Genomic DNA, 16,785 nt, shown 5'->3' with positions numbered 1-16,785 from the left:
ATCTTGTTGATTTTCTCAAAGAAACAACTCTTTGTTTCATTGATTTTTTTGTATTGTATTCTTTGTGCTTTAGTGATTTCAGCCTTCAATTTGATTATTTCCTGGCATTTACTCCACTTGGGTGCATTTGATTCCTTTTGTTCTAGAGCTTTCAGTTGTGCTGTTCATTCTGTTGTGTGACTATTCTCCAGTTTCTTCATGTGGACACTTAGTGCTATGAACTTTACTCTTAGCACTGCTTTCAAAGTGTCCCATAAGTTTGGATATGTTGTGTCTTCGTTTTCATTAAATTCTAGGAAGATTTTATTTCTTTCTTTATTTCTTTCTTGACCCAGGAGTGATGCAATTGTGCATTGTTCAATTTCTATGAGTTTGTAGGTTTTCTGCAATTTGTGTTGTTGTTGAATTCTAACATTAAACCATGGTGATCCAAAAGATACAGGGGGTTATTCATTTTTTTGCATGTGGTGAGGTTTGCTTTGATGCCTAGTATTTGGTTGATTTTAGAGAAGGTTCCATGTGGTGCTCAGAAGGTATAGTCTTTTGTGTTTGGATGGAATGTTTTATAGATGTCTGATAATCCCAATTGGGTCATAAATTCTGTTGGTTCCTTTGTTTCTCTGTTAATTTTCTGTCTTTGTAGTCTTATCCAATTCTTAGAGTGGGGTGTTGAAGTCTTCCACTACAAGTGTGTGGGTGATTTGAGTTTTAACAATTTTTTTTTATGAATGTGGGTGCCTTTGTATTTGGTGCATAGATGTTCAGAATTCACAGTTCATCTTAATTGAGTTTTCCTGTGATGAATAAGAAATGCCCTTCTTCATTTCTTTTGTTTAATTTTAATTTGAAGTCTAATTTGTTAGATATTAGGATATCTACACCAGTTGGGTTCTTAGGTCCATTTGATTGGAAAATCTTTTCCCATCTGCTTACTCTAAGTTAACATCTGTCTTTGAAGTTGAGGTTTGTTTCTGGTATGCTGCAGAGGGATGGTTTCTGTCTTTGCATCCATTCTGTTATTCTATGTCTTTTAATATGCGAATTAAGACCATGGATATTGAAGGCTATCAATGACCATTGGTTGTTAATTCTTCTTTGTTTTGGATTTGGAGGTTGTGGTGGTATTGTATGTGGATCCCCCCTTTTTGCTTTTTGTTTTCCTTAATGTTGGGTTGTCAATTGCATGTTTTCTTAATGTAGTTAACTTTCTTGGTATGAAATTTTCCTTCCTATACTTTCTGTGGTGCAGGAATTATTGATTTCTATTGTATAAACCTGGTTTTGTCATGGAATATCTTGTTTGCTCTATTTACAGTGATTGAAATCTTTGCTGAGTATAGTAGTCTGGGCTGACATCCCTGGTCCCTTAGCATTTGTAGAACATCTATTCAGGACCTTCTGGCCTTCAGAGTTTTCACTAAGAAGTCAGGTGTAATTCTGATAGGTCTGCCTTTATATGTTACTTGGCCTTTTCCTTTGTTGCTCTTAATATTCTTTCTTTATTCTGTATGTATAGTGTTTTGATTATTATATGGCATGGGGACTTTTTGTGGTCCAGTTTATTTGGTTTTCTGTAGGCTTCTTGTACTTTCATAGGCATGTCTTTCTTTAGATTGGGAAAATTTTCTTCTATGATTTTGTTTAATATGTTTTCTGCACCCTTGAGCTGGGTTTCTTCACCTTTTTCTATACCTATTATTCTTAGGTTCGGCCTTTTCACAGTGTCTCATATTTCCTGGATATTTTGTGTTAGGGATTTGTTAGACTTAAGGTTTTCTTTGGCCGATGATTTTTTTTCCTCTAGTGTATCTTTGACCCCTGAGATTATCTCTTCCAACTCTTGTACTCTGTTGATTATGCTTACTTCTTACATTCCTCATCATTTACCCAACTTTTCAATTTCTAACTTTCCCTTTTTCTGTGTTTTCTTTATTGTTTCTATGTCAGCTTTCAAGCTTGAATTGTTTGAATTGTTTCCTTCACTTGTTTGGCTATTTTACTTGGCTTTCCATGCTTTCTTTAAGAGATTAGTTTATTTCTTATTTTTTTGGTTTGACCTTTTCCTCAATTTCTTGTATTTTTGTTTGTTTTTTCTTCCATTTCTTTAAGTGATATTTCCTGCTTGGGGGTCTCTACCATCTTTATAAAGTTGTTCATAAGGTCATTCTGTTCTGCTTCATCTGCATTGGAATGTTCAGGTGTTGCTAGTATGGAGTCCCTAGACTTTGGTGACATCTGATTGGTCTTTCTGTTGTAGAGTGTGTTTTTATAATGTCATCTTCTCATCCCTTCACCCAATGGGTATACATGGGGTCTATCTCCTCACCTCTCCAGGTGGGTGTATGCAGGCAAAGACTGCTCTTTTGGCAGACTCTAAATGGTTTGGCCTCTTCAGTGTGTGTAGGCAGGCTAGGAATGAGAATGGCAGACTCTGGGTGGTTTGACCTGCCTGAGCAGGTCTATTACTTGCTGTACAGGCCTAGGAAACACCAAGGATGAGAAAGGGAAGATGTGACTGAGCAAGGCTCATACTAACACTCCCTGTCTTTTTAGGCAGGCTAGGACAGTGATGCTGGCAGACTCTGGATGATTTGGCCTGCCTGGGGAGGTCTACTAAACACTGAGCATACCCATGAAACTCCAAGGAGGGGAGGAGGAAGATGGGCCTGAGCAGAGCTCACACTTGCTTCTCCAGGTGTGTGTAGGTGGGCTAGGGCTGCCATGATACATCATCTTTATCTTTGTAAGCTGATGCCTATAATTTCCATTGTAAGATATGTCAGTGGAGTCATGAAAGTAGTCAACCAAAAATTTTCTAGTTTTAAGGTTTGGGATTCAAAATAATGAAAAGAGAATATTTTAATGATTGATAATTATCTTAACTATATTTTAATTTTCTCATAACTACTATTTTGTAAAGCACATATGAAGAATCATTTCTAAGCCTCAATAAATAATTCAAATTAAGTATTTGATTTAGTGAAATATACAGGTTAAAAAATGGTGAAACTTAATTTAGATTGAACTACTATTCTCAGCTGTGAATATATATAGTATGCTAAATAGATTGAATTACAATAAAGTATAAATAAAAAGATGAAGTGGTAACAAATATTAAAGGATAATAAGTGAAAATCAGGCAAATTTGTAAAATTTAGGAAAGAATTTTAATATATTTTATTAGATTTCATAATTGAGCTGAAACTTAAATATAAAAATTCATGCAAATATATCTTCCCATTTGTTGAGCAGAGAGGTCACCTAAGTAACCAGTGACACACTAAACAAACACCATGCCAAAAGATGCTTTTCCTTTATTCCTTCCTATCTAAAATTAAAATGTTTTCTTTGTGCAAATTTTTTATCAGAAATAATTAAAATAAGAGATTCATGAATTGGATAAATCATGAATGTAATGTAATGAAAGAATAAATTGTCCAGATTTTCGATATTTGACCATATTATTAGGTATACCAATGATTCTTTTAATTTTTGTTAGAGAATACTATTAATTCCATTGTAGTTATGTCAGTTTAAAAATATCATATACTGGTAAAAATTTAGATAGTTTGTAAATTGTGATGGAGAAATGGCTCAATGGTTAAGAGCACTGTCTGATCTTGCAGAGGACCCAGGTTAAATTCCCAGCACCTACATGGCAGCTGACAATGGTCCATAAATTCAGTTCTAGAGTTAAAGTATTCATTTTGCAACATAATAGTAAACATGCAGTATTCTCCAAATACACTATTTTGGCCTCATAATAATAAGAATTTATTTCTTAAAATTTATATTCGAATCTGAGCTAGTGAGAGATTACTGGCACTCTTCTGACAAATGGAGCACATGCATAAAACTGACCTAGACTCCCATCATATATGTGACAATGGTGCAGGTGGGAGAATATATGAGGCCACTGGCAGTGGGTCTAAGACATAACACTAATGCACAAACTGACTTGGTATAGCTCATTGAATGGAGAGAGATACAGTGCTTAGCCTAGACACAGGGGTGTGGGAGTAGAAAGGTACCTTTTTCCTTCCTCAAAGAGATGATGGACAGACTTAGCAGAGGAGGCCTTACCCTTTATGAGGAGCAGAAGGGAGGTGGGGTGGGAAGTGGGGGGGAGCAGGATGTGAGCAGAGAGAACTGGGATTGAAAAATAAAAAATGAATTAATAAAAAATATTATTTTTTTTCAAAGAATCATGTTTGAGTCTACATTCGTTGGTACTGTATAAAAATTTTCCTTTTTGAACCTGTAACCCACTTTTAACTATCATTACTATTTATTAAAATGCTAAGACTATTTCAAGTAGTGAGAGTAATGTTCTTTGTGTTTATTTCATATTAATTTTTATATAGTCCAAATGTGATAATAAAATGTTAAAATTTTAAGGCAATTCTAGAATAATTAAAATATATTGTATGGATAACAATATAAATTATATTTTTCACATTTTGTCTTGGTATTTCAGTGTTTAGGTACATGTGTATTTTATAAATCCTTCAAATCAGGTTCTGTTAATAAAGATTCAAAAGTTTGCTGGAAATATTTATTTAAAACAAGTTTTGTTTATTTCAAGTAAAACATTAAATATTTCTATGAGCAAACACTCCATTTCATTATCCTGCATAGGTAACTTCACATCACAAAATAGTTGCAGGCTCTAAAATCAGGTGTCACCACAATATGTGTGGAACAGGACAGGAGACCACTTCCTGAACATAACACCAGGAGCATAGACACTAAGATTGACAATTAATAAATAGACCTCCTGAAACTGAGAAGCTTCTCTATGGCAAAAAGACACAGTCAACAACACAAAACTGCAACCCACAGAAGTGCAAATGATCTTCACCAACCCCACATCTGAAAAAGGGAAAATTTCCAAGATATACAAAGAACTCAAGAACATAGTCACCAAAACACCAAATAATTCAATTAAAAAGTAGGGTACAGAACTAAACAGAGAATTTTGAATAGAGGAATCTAAAATGGCTGAAATACACTTAAAAATTGCTCAATATCTTTCACCATCAGGGAAATGTAAATTAAAACAAGTCTGAGATACTATCTTACTCCTGTCAGAATGGCTAAAATAAAAAACACCAATGACAGTTTATGCTGGAGAGGATGTAGAGAAAGGGGAACATTCCCCCACTGCTAGTGGGAGTGCCAACTCATACACCCACTTTGGAAATCAGCATGGCAGTTTATCCAGAAAATGGGAACTAGTCTACCTCAAGATCTTAGGCATATAACCAAAGAATGCTCATTCATACAACAAGGACATGTGCTCAACTATCCTCATAGCAGCATTATTTGTAATAGCCAGAATCTGAAGGAATCCTAGATGCCCCTCAACCAAAGAATGGATACAGAAAATATGGTGCATTTATTTATACAGTAGAGTACTAGTCAGTGAAAAAACAAAAGAAAAACAATGGAATCTTGAAATTTGCAGGCAAATGGAAGGAACAAGAAGAAACCATCCTAAGTGAGCCAGTCACAGAAAGAGAAACATGATATATGGATATTAAAAATATAGCAAATTATTACCAGCTTACAATCCACACTGCCAGAGAAGCTAGGAAACAAGGAGGACCCTAAGAGAGACATGCATGTCCCCAATTGAAAAGGAAAGGGACAAGACCCTGAACAAATTGGGAGCATTGGGGGTAGGGGTAGGGATGCAGGAGAAAGAGGAGAGAGGACATGAGGAATCATGGAGATTGAATTGGGAGATGAATAGAGGAGAGCAAGAAAAGAGATATCATAATAGAGGGATCTATTATAGGTTTAAAGGGAAATCTAGCACTAGGCAAATGTCCAGATATCCACAAGGATGATCCCAACTAAGAATATAACAATAATGGACATGCTACCTTAAATGCCCTTCCCCTATAATGAGATTTATGGCTACCTTAAATGCCATCCTAGAGCCTTCATCTTGTAGCTGATAGAACCAGATGCAGAGTTCCACAGCTAAGCACTGAGCCAAACTCCAGGAATCCAGATTCAGAGAGGGAGGAGTGGTGAACAAAGGTATCAAGACCATGCTGGGAAAACCCATAGAAACAGCTGATCTGAGGAAGTGGGAACTCATGGAGCCCAGTATGACAGCTAGGGAACCACATAAGACCAAACCAGTCCCTCTGAATGTGGGTGTCAACTAGGAGCACTGGGAAGTCTATGGAGCCTCTGGTAGCAGAACCACGAAGTATAAATAGTGCATGAACGGATTTCAGGAGCCCATTTCCCATGGGCTCTCTTATTGGAGATACACAGGGGAAGACCTAGGCCCTGCCCCAAATGACTTGATATATTTTGGTGATACCTCAGCGAAGGCCTCACCCCTGGGAAATGGATGGGGGGATATGATGGGGGTCAGTGGGTGGCATGGGTGGATGGGAGGGAGAGGGAACTGGGATTGATTTGTAAAATAAATTGTTTCTAACTGAAATAAAACTGATACAAAAGAAAAATGCTGTATCATATACATAAGAAACTAGTTTTGTAACTAGTGTACCTTTATATGATATTTTGAATAAATAAAAAATCAGTCAAATACCACTAACAGTGCCAAGTGACTGGACTGATGTCTTTAATTGATATTTTGTAAATGGAAAAAAGTGAGAGTCAGAGATGTTTTCTCCATCACACATCTGGCAAGAATCAAGTCAAGGATTGAATTTTAGACTCAAATGTACAAATGCTGTCCATATAAATAAAAGAAATCAGAGGTAAAATAAGGCACTCAAGTGAATGTAATTTTAGCCATGCTTGCTTCTTCACTCTTTGCTTATAAGCTAAAAAAAGTGAATCATATAACAAACAATAATCACAAAGAATATCTTTTGTTGGACTCCAACTCTAAGTAAATTTTGTAGATGATAGTCTATCATAAATTACCATAAAAGTATAAGCTCTTTGATATAATCAAAGATTAAGTCTTGTTCTTTGATTAAAATCTGTGACTCTGTGTTTTGTGTTCTCTCTGCAATGTATAGCTGAGTAGTGCTCTGTTCTCTTATACTTTCATGTTCTCATCTTTATGTTTTCTGTTGTCAATTTCCCTGAAAAATACAGTTGAAGTCATTGAAGTATGTTCCTATGCTTCTATAAAACAGTATTTATCTATCTTCCCTATTTACAATTCTGAAATTCAGACTACTAGTGAAATCCAGGAATACAGAATATGCTAAAGTCCCTAATATCACAATTTTTTACTCCCCTAACCTAATATATTGATTTCCATAATTATTTAAAACTTTTCTATTTTTATTTATTCTGACTCCTTATCAATATACAAAACTCAGATTAATTTAATATATTGTTCTTATGTGTCTCTACTTGCTTGAAAATTAGTGTCATACTGCTCCCATGTAAATTTAAACTATCCATTTGTTTAATGTAACTCTTCAGAATTATAATACATTTGTATAGAATAAATATTTCTGTTATTTTAAATGCTTCATCAATCTGGATATAGTAAATAAAATATAGAAATTTGCAGTATTTTCCAATATGTTTTGTATAATTTAAAATAACTTTGTGATTCTCTGTATTACTGAAAGTATGCATATTTTATCCTTTTTTATCCAAGATAATCCAAAGTTTCAAACTACTCATTAGCTTTTGAACTAAATAAAGACATTTTCTCTAAAAATTAAATTTCTACTGAAGGAGAGCAGATGGATATTTGCATATGATTTAAATACAAATAGATTGAAAGTTCCCATGACAACAGGTTCAATATAAAATTTAAAAGTTCAAAAGAAAGTAGCATAGCTTATCATGAAATTAAATTGGTTATATTGTGTTTTAAAATATTCAAATAAAAACCTGAATTCATAATTGTACCTATCTAGAAAAATAACCCTGTATAAAGTCTTGTTTGTCATTACATAAATAATAACATTAATATTACCATCTATTTAATTTTAGAGAAACCAAAGATGTATTTAAACAGCAATGCATTTATAGTTACTATTTAAATATGCAAATGGTACTAAAATATAATTATGATTTTAACAATAAATCTTAATGATATTACAGTTAAATTAGAAAGTAAAATGAAGAAAAAATCCTATAAATGTCAGTGTTAAAAAATAAATAAAACCACCAGCAAGCAAATTCTTAGGATTTTATCTTTGAGGATCTCAGATGACACAGGTCTAAACAGTTACCACAAACAAGATGGTAATTATTATAAATTAAACTCTACAGAGGTAAGATAGACAATGTGTTACTTGAAATATATATAATCACAAATTACCTTACCACTGATGAAGCAGGAACTGACTTCAAGCCTGGTATAAGAACTGAAAGGGGACCCTTCTCAAGAAAGAAAGGGAGGTGATGATGAGGATAATGATCATGATATGTAGGACGATAAAGAGAAGGAGAAAAAAAAACAAACACTTAGCTCATAAAAATAAAACATTTACCTGTGCGGGACTTATTTACATCTTAATCAGTCATGTGTTAAGTTGCTTTTCTTACCATCTATCTCTCCCAGCATATTTTTGGTCCCTGTTTTCTTGGTAAAACCTATTGAAAATGGAATACTACAGAATTTCAAAGAAGTTTTAATGAACATTTCCCAAATGGTAAGAAGGATGAGCACTTGTTTTGCAAACATTTATTAACTATTTGTTATTCTTTTCAGAACATTTTATTTAGCTCACTAACCCATGTGTTCCTTGGATTCAGGGCTATCAGTAGCCACACACCCACATCCACCACCGATTGTGTGATGTGTTGGAGCATATGGAGGGGAGGAACCTAAAGATGCAAACAGGCAGGATCTCCATGACACAGGACAACAACATCATCTTGAAGGGAATTGCAAGTGAAAACCCATCATCAGTGGTGTTGCAGAAACCAGAGGAATTGAACCAAACAAATGACTAAGAGCAATGAATGCTTGCAAGCAAAGATGAATGGACTAAAGTCTTAACTGTGACTCACACAATATCCTCCAGGGTAAGATTCTTTTCTCTCCCCATCCCTCTCTCTCTCATTTCTTTGTTTTGTTTTGTTTTGGCTTTGGTTTGGTTTTCATTTGGGTTTTAATTTGGGGGTGGATGTTACAAAGGCAGAGGGCAGATGTGAGTGAACAGGGAGATAAGTGGGATTGAAATGAACAAAGAATCAATAAGCAGTAAAGAAAAGAATACTTGAAATCAAAATCTAAGAACATATCAAAATGATCATCAATGGGCATCAAGTAGGTTTCATCTCATAGATGCCATGATAGTTCAACTAATGTAACTCAATAAACAAAATCCACCAAACAAAATGAAAGACAGCCAGGCCATGCTTGCACACACCTTTAATCTCAGCACTCAGAAGGCAGAGGCAGGCAGAACTCCATGAGTTCAAGACCAGCCTTGTCTACAAGAGCTAGTTCCAGGACAGCCTCCAAAGACACAAAGAAATTCTGTCTCAAAAACAAAAAACAAAAATCAAACAAAATGAAAGACAAAAACTTTATGATCATGTCTTTAGACAAAACCCAACAGCTTTAATGATAAAATTCCTGGAGATATTTGTGACCCAAGGGACATATTTCAACACAATAGAGATAGATTGCAGCAAGCCCATAGCAAACATCAACTTCAAAAGAAAGAAATTCAAAGCAGTTCCACTATAATCAGGAACAAGTCTAGATAATGCATTCTCTACATGCCTACTCAATATAGTAATGGAAGTTAAGCTAGAACAAGAAGGCAATGAAATTACGTGGATACTAATGGGAACAGAACAACTCAAAATAAATTTATTTGCAGAAGATAGTATAATATACATAATCAACCACAAAAATTATACCACGAAATTCCTATAGCTTATGAGCACTTTCAGTAACATAGCTGGATGCAAAATTAACTCACAAAAACTAGAGCTCTCCTATATAAAAATGAACAAATGACAAGGAAATCAGAGAAACACCATTCACAATAGCCTCAAGTAATATGATTTCTTAAGGTAACTAACCAAGCAAGCAAAAACTATGATTAAAAACCTTAAAACATTGAAGAAAGAAATAGAAGTATCTTTGGTTGAGAACCTAGTCTTTAATGGCTGAGTAGTCTCTCCAGGAAATGGGAACTGTTGCAGAGCCCCCCAGCCAGACACCAACTGGAGAGGGAGCTTAAATTGGAGGTCTTTCTTAGGTCTCTCTGCTTGAAACTTGGTGAACCCAGTGGAAAGGAACAAAGGAAGTTTGTAGGTATCAGAGTGATTGGAGGACTCAAGGAGAAGAGGGTCTCTCAAGTCAACTAAGCAGGGCTCATATATGTGTTCACAGAGACTAAAGCAGAAAGCATGGGATCTGTAAGGGTCTGCACCGATCCTATGTGTACATATTATGGTTCATAGTTTGAAGGTTTTATGGGACTCCTAACAGTGAAAATGGGTATGTCTCTGACTCTTTTACCTGCTCCTCTTATTGGGTTGCATTATCTAGCATCATTATGAGTACTTTTGCCTTGTCTTATCTTGTTTTCTCTTGTTTGGTTGTTGAGGCCTGCTCTTTTCTGACAAAAAAAAAAGGGAGAACATATCTGAAGGTGAGGTGAGGAAGGTAGAAGCTGGGAGATGTGTAGGGAGGGTAAACTGTGTTTGGTATGAATGCACATAGAAGAATGCAATTCAACCCAGACTTATCACTCTATACAGAACACAACTCCAATTGGGTCAAAGACCTCAATATAAACCCAGATACACTGAACTAAATAGAAGAGAAAATGTGAAATAGCATTGAACTTGGTGACAAATGAAAAGAATTTTTCAACAGAATACTGGTAGAATAGTCCAAAAGAACAACAATTAATAAATGGAACCTCGAGAAACTGAAAATTATTCTCATGGTAAAGAACACCATCTTTCACACAAAATAGCAGGCTTTAAAATGGGAACAGGTTTTTACCAGCCTCACATCCTATTAAAGGATAATATCCAAAATATATAAAGTACTCATATAACACACTTATTTAAAAATATATTTAAAGAAAAATACCTTTGAATGCAGCTAGGCTTTTTAACTTTATATACATTATAATTTAGGAAGGAAAATATCAGGAAAGTCATAAATTCAAAATTAAAATTATAGTTTCTAATGAGTGTGAATAGTTTCTGCATAATTTAAAATAGAAAAATCATGTATATAATATTTGCCTAAGCAGAGTACCATCTGTATAAGAAGGCATTCACAATTCCTTTCTCCAAATTCTTTCCCATAGGGGAAATAAAATTTATTGAGGAGCACAAGGATGCTGCCACATTTGGCATTTCAACTGCAGCAAGTAATACTTGATCTGGATCACTCATTCCCACACTGTGCACACTTCAGGCCCTGCAGAACAAGTGCTTTGAAGAGAATATGAGCTTGAATACCCATGATTTAAAGGTGATTTTGGTTTCTATTGTCATGAAAGCCTGCCTGAGGTAAGCAGAACCAAGTGTTACATTTGAGTACTAAAGCTGCAGATGAGTATGCTTGTTTCTCAAATATTGCCTGTCAAGGATATGGTATATTGATGAAAACAACAATAACAATGATGATGATACCAATAATAAATCATGGTTTGTTTCTAGTGATGTTTTATTTTTCTTTTTATTTCCATTTTTTTAGAAACAATCGTTTTACATATCAAGCTCCCTATTCCCTCCCCTCCCATCCTCCCATGCTCCCTACCAACCCCCCAACCTACCCCACACCTGATCCCCAAGGATGGTGAGGCCTTACATGGGGGGATCATCAAAGTCTGTCACATCTTTTTGAGGAAGGCCAAGGCCCTCCTCCATGTATCTGGGCTGAAGTAATATCCCTCCATAGGGAATGGGATCCTGAAGTCTGTTTGTGCTCTACTGGATGAAGGTTGTAGGAAGGCAATTAAAGTAATCACCAATCTCATAGGGGAAAGGCATCAGAGGCAGCCTCTCCACTACTGCCTAGATTCTTAGTTGAGGTCATCTTTGTGGATCTCTGAACATTTTCCTAGTGCCAGTTTCTCTTTAAACTTTTGCTGGATTCCTATATTAAGGTACCTCTTTTGTTGCTCTCCTGTATTCCTCCCCTGTCTCAGGCTTCCTGATCACTCTTGCTCTCCTCCCTCCTCCTATACTCCACTTCTGTTTTTCCTCCCTCCCTCCCTTCTCTCATGTGTTCTGAATTTACTCAGGAGTTCTTGTTCCTTTCTCCTTAATACCAATACTCCTTAAAGTGTTCCACACAATATAAGAAGAACGATAATTGCTGAACTTTTTTTAAGAGTTCAAAATTACCTTGGTACCCAAAGCACAAAAAGACACAACTAAGAAAGAAAACTGCAGAGCAACATCCCTGATGAACATTGATGTGCAAATACTCAATAAAATACTGGCAAATCAAATCTAAGAATATGTCAGAAAAATCATCCACCATGATCAAGCAAGCTTCATCCCAGAGATGCAGGGATGGTGCAACATATGAAAATTGTCAATGTAGTCCACCATATAAAAAAATTGAGAAAGAAAAACCACATGATCATCTCAATAGATGCTGAAAAAGCCTTTGACATAATCCAACAGCCCTTCATGATAAAGGTCCTGGAGAGATCAATGATAATAGGAATATACATGAACATAATAAAAATCAATATACAGCAAACCAACAGCCAACATCAAAATAAATGGAGAGAAACTCAATGTTATTCCTCTAAAAATCAGAAACAAGACAAGGCTGTCCACTCTCTCCATATCTCTTCAATATTGTACTTGAAGTTCTATCTAGAGCAATAAGACAACAAAAGGAGATAATGAGAATGCAAATTGGGAAGGAAGATGTCAAACTTTCACTATATGCAGATGATATGATAGTTTACATAACTGACCTGAAAAATTCTACCAGGGAATTCATACAGCTGATAAACACCTTCAGCAAATTGGCAGATAACTAACAAGATTAACTAAAAAATTCAGTAGCCCTATTATATGCAGATAATAAATGGGCTGAGAAAAACATCAGAGAAACTTCACCCTTTACTTCTATTCTAATTTGTGCCTAAACTTTAATACTCATACAACATACAGCCATTATTGTTTCTTAATTTTATTTTATTGCTTTTGAATATGACAGTGATATCATCAATCTAGACTTTTGTTTTCTGGCTGTGGGGACATGTATGTGTGGTGCTTTTATATGTTGGGACACAGCTATAAACTCCAGAGAAACATGCTGATATTCTGTTCTTCTGCCTTGTAATTTTCCTTTGTACTCCATTTAGACAAGGATTCTTAACTCAATTTGGAGCTAGGTTGAAGGTCATCAAGGTCCTGAAATCCTCATGGCTCTGCCCTTCACAGAATTGATGTTACAGTCACACATGGAGCTGCACTGGGAATTCAAACTCAGCACCTCATGCTTGCATATCAAGTGTCTTAACCACAGACACATTTTTTTAGTCCAATGTTTATTTGATACGAGAATTAGTTACCCTGTCTGGGCATATAGCTCAGTTGTATAATACTTAGCATTTATGAAACCTGGATTTGTTCACAAATACTATTAAAAAAAAAACAGAAACCAGGGCTTCAATGTAGGTCAGTGGTATACAATCCATGCCCCCCCCTCTCTCTCTCTCTGTGTGTGTGTGTGTGTGTGTGTGTGTGTGAGTGTGTGTGTGTGTGTGTGTGTGTGTGTGTGTTTGTGTGTGTGTTCACCTCTCTAAGTTCAATTTATATCCTTTCACTGGCAATTCTCAAGCCTTTGTTTTCTTATAGGTTTGATACAACTGATCTTTCACTCTTCCTGTCTCCAAATACTGTCAGTAGAAGATATATAAATACCTTTTTCTTAAAGTTTACTCTCTGACATTGTGTATTCAAGCTCCTCATGTAGTCAAGGACCAGTCTCTAAATCATTTCAAGTTTTATTTCTTAATGAACATATCAAACACTCACTTTGTCCCTGTTTATAGCTGGGGTTCTCATTCCTCCCTTGAACCTCAGGTATGCATCCTTCACATACTTTTCTATGGTTAAAGCACTTCATATGTCTAAAATGTTCAAAACTGCATTCATTTCTACTATCCCCTAAATGTGTACATCTTACAGACCTTTGTATTCAGTAAGTGACAAGTTCACTTCATTCCAATTTCAGGGCTGATAACCTTGAAGTTTCTCACTCTCACATGCTTGGCATTCATAGATTTTTCTGTCATATATATATCAAATAAAAATATTTCACACCACATCCAGACTGGCTCTTTGTCAGGTGCCCTCATACCTCATCTGGAATGGCCTTCTGATGGGTTTACTGTCATCCTTCACATCTACTGCAGTCTAGATTTACACAGCAATCACACAGGACCATGAGATAGTAGTCTGATCACATTATGGTTAAAAATATCTCTAAAGTAAAATGTGTTAAAAATGAGAGTCTCACCACATTCTTTCTGAATTCAACTAACTACAAGTTTCTTTTCTTGTGCTTATCAGGGTGAGGAATTCACATACTGGCATGGTTCGGAATGAAAAAGGAATCATGGTTTCTTGCAGCAAGTGAAAACGAAAAAGCAGAGTTGTACTTCACTACCTGGAGTAGATAAAACATAACAAGAGTAAAATGCTGCCTTTTGTATCTGGACTACTCCAATCCCCTTACCAACACCTACACCCACCCAGGCCCACTGTGGTATAGGGTGGTATCTTTCTTAGAATAAGTGGATGGTTTTCTGGAAGCTTACTCACAGTTCAATCAGTTACATATTTAGCTTTAGGAATATATATGAAATTGAGAAGTTTTCCAGGATAGAGTACAGAGGTACCATGTTCATGTGTCTGGTCGGAAGGGCAGTCTGGGAACCTAGAAGAGCCTGCTGAGACTGAGTTTCTGTCTTTCAACATCTTCCTTTTATCTATCATTTTGAGAATGTCATATCTAGCTATAATTCTTTTTTATCTTCCTTGGTGTTTGAACCTGAAGTCTTTATTTAAGCCATGCCCAAAACCAAGTTCTATGATTTCATACTCTTAGTATTTTCTTTCAAACTAAAATTATTTTATTACAGATACAAATTTTTAATATTTTAAAGTATAAATTCATAAACATATACTATGAAATAGTCTATAAATAGAGAATATATATTTGTATATTGATTGCCCAAGTTTATGAGTTGGAAAATTTTCAATGCTGTAGCATCTGTTTATGCATTTATTTCTCATCTGGCCTCCTTAATCTCCCCTGTTATTTGTCTCTGTGTTTGTTTTTACTTATTATTTGATTTTATTCTGCAAATACTCATAAGATGCTATCATAGCATTTACGATTTGGGATTTGATATTTTATTCTACTAAGATTCATCCATGATAATTTACATAAAGCTGAATCATTCATATATTATCCTAAATAATAATCTCTATGCCCTAATGAACTTTTCTCTTTTATTGTCATTGAATACTTCAGGGTTTTTTTTTTCAGATTTTTGCTACTGTACACAATGTATAAGAGCATGGATATCTGGGTATATTCCAGGATGCTGGTGAAGAACCGTTAAAAATTTCTTTGGGGTATATGCCTAAGAACAGAATTAGTGAGTTTTACATTGTATAGATATTCAAGTTCAAAGTCAATGATAAAATCCACACTAACTAGGAAACTATATATTCTCAGCAAGTTATATATTAATCTGAAGTTTCACATGAAAACAAGGTTTGGTCATGTCCTTTTTCCTTCTAAATAAAATAAGAAAATTGAAAATGTCTCCCTATATCTTTCCCATTCACTTAATACCCAAATGACACTGATCACCAATCTCCAGAACATTGTTGTTTCTCCACCTTGGCAGGCCAATGAGAATAAGTCTTATGAAAATATTAAAGGATAGGGAAGAAGGAATGATATAATTGCATTTCAATTAAATTGAAAATAAATAGGTTCCTTTTGAGTAAAAAAATAAATGTATAGCTAATTTGGACATAAAATTGTATATTCTTATATCTTGTGTTCAAAGAATATGATATGACTTACTATTTTTCATATATATGTGTATATATATGTGTGTGTGTGTGTGTGTGTGTGTGTGTGTGTGTGTGTGTGTATCATCGAGCTTATGTACCTTACTTAAATAAGTCTTATGTTTTATTTTATTAAGTTTGCTGATATAATTCTTTAAATTTTCTTTAAAGTGATGTAGTATAGATAGAGGTGGGAACAACAAAGAGCAAAGTATTGAAAATTTCTGGGACTGGAAGGTGGGATATTGTTTTATCTGCTTTTTTATATGTTAGGTATTCTACCATTTTATTGTCTAGTAATTTATGCTGTTTTTCATTTTATGAAAAGTAACCTTCTGCTTTCCAGAATAAATAGATTTATGATAGATAAGATAGATAGATAGATAGATAGATAGATAGATAGATAGATAGGTAGATAGATATAACAATGTTTGTATTAGGTTTATTTCAGTAGATCTGCCCAGGAGGTCCTTTTGAACCAGGTAGCCAACACTGTCTTAACATATATATCCTGGGCTGAAGCACCCCTGGAACATCACGGCGCAGTTATAACTTTCCCCCAGGTATTTTTATGTTTTTGTGCTGAAGGGCTACAGTATGAATTCAAGGATTCTGGGTGCTTCCTTCAGCATTCTATTATAAGTACCTAGGTAGCTGCACAAAACATTGAAATTTCTTAATAAGAAAGTACAGGATGAATGAATGGTAACAGATACTGATCAAGAATACTACTTCATATTCAAATAGTGACTACTTTTTGACACAACTGAAACTATGTAA

Source organism: Cricetulus griseus (assembly GCF_003668045.3).
Source record: "Cricetulus griseus strain 17A/GY chromosome 1 unlocalized genomic scaffold, alternate assembly CriGri-PICRH-1.0 chr1_0, whole genome shotgun sequence".
NCBI classification, from domain to species: Eukaryota; Metazoa; Chordata; class Mammalia; order Rodentia; family Cricetidae; genus Cricetulus; species Cricetulus griseus.
Note: the sequence above shows the minus strand (reverse complement) of the source record.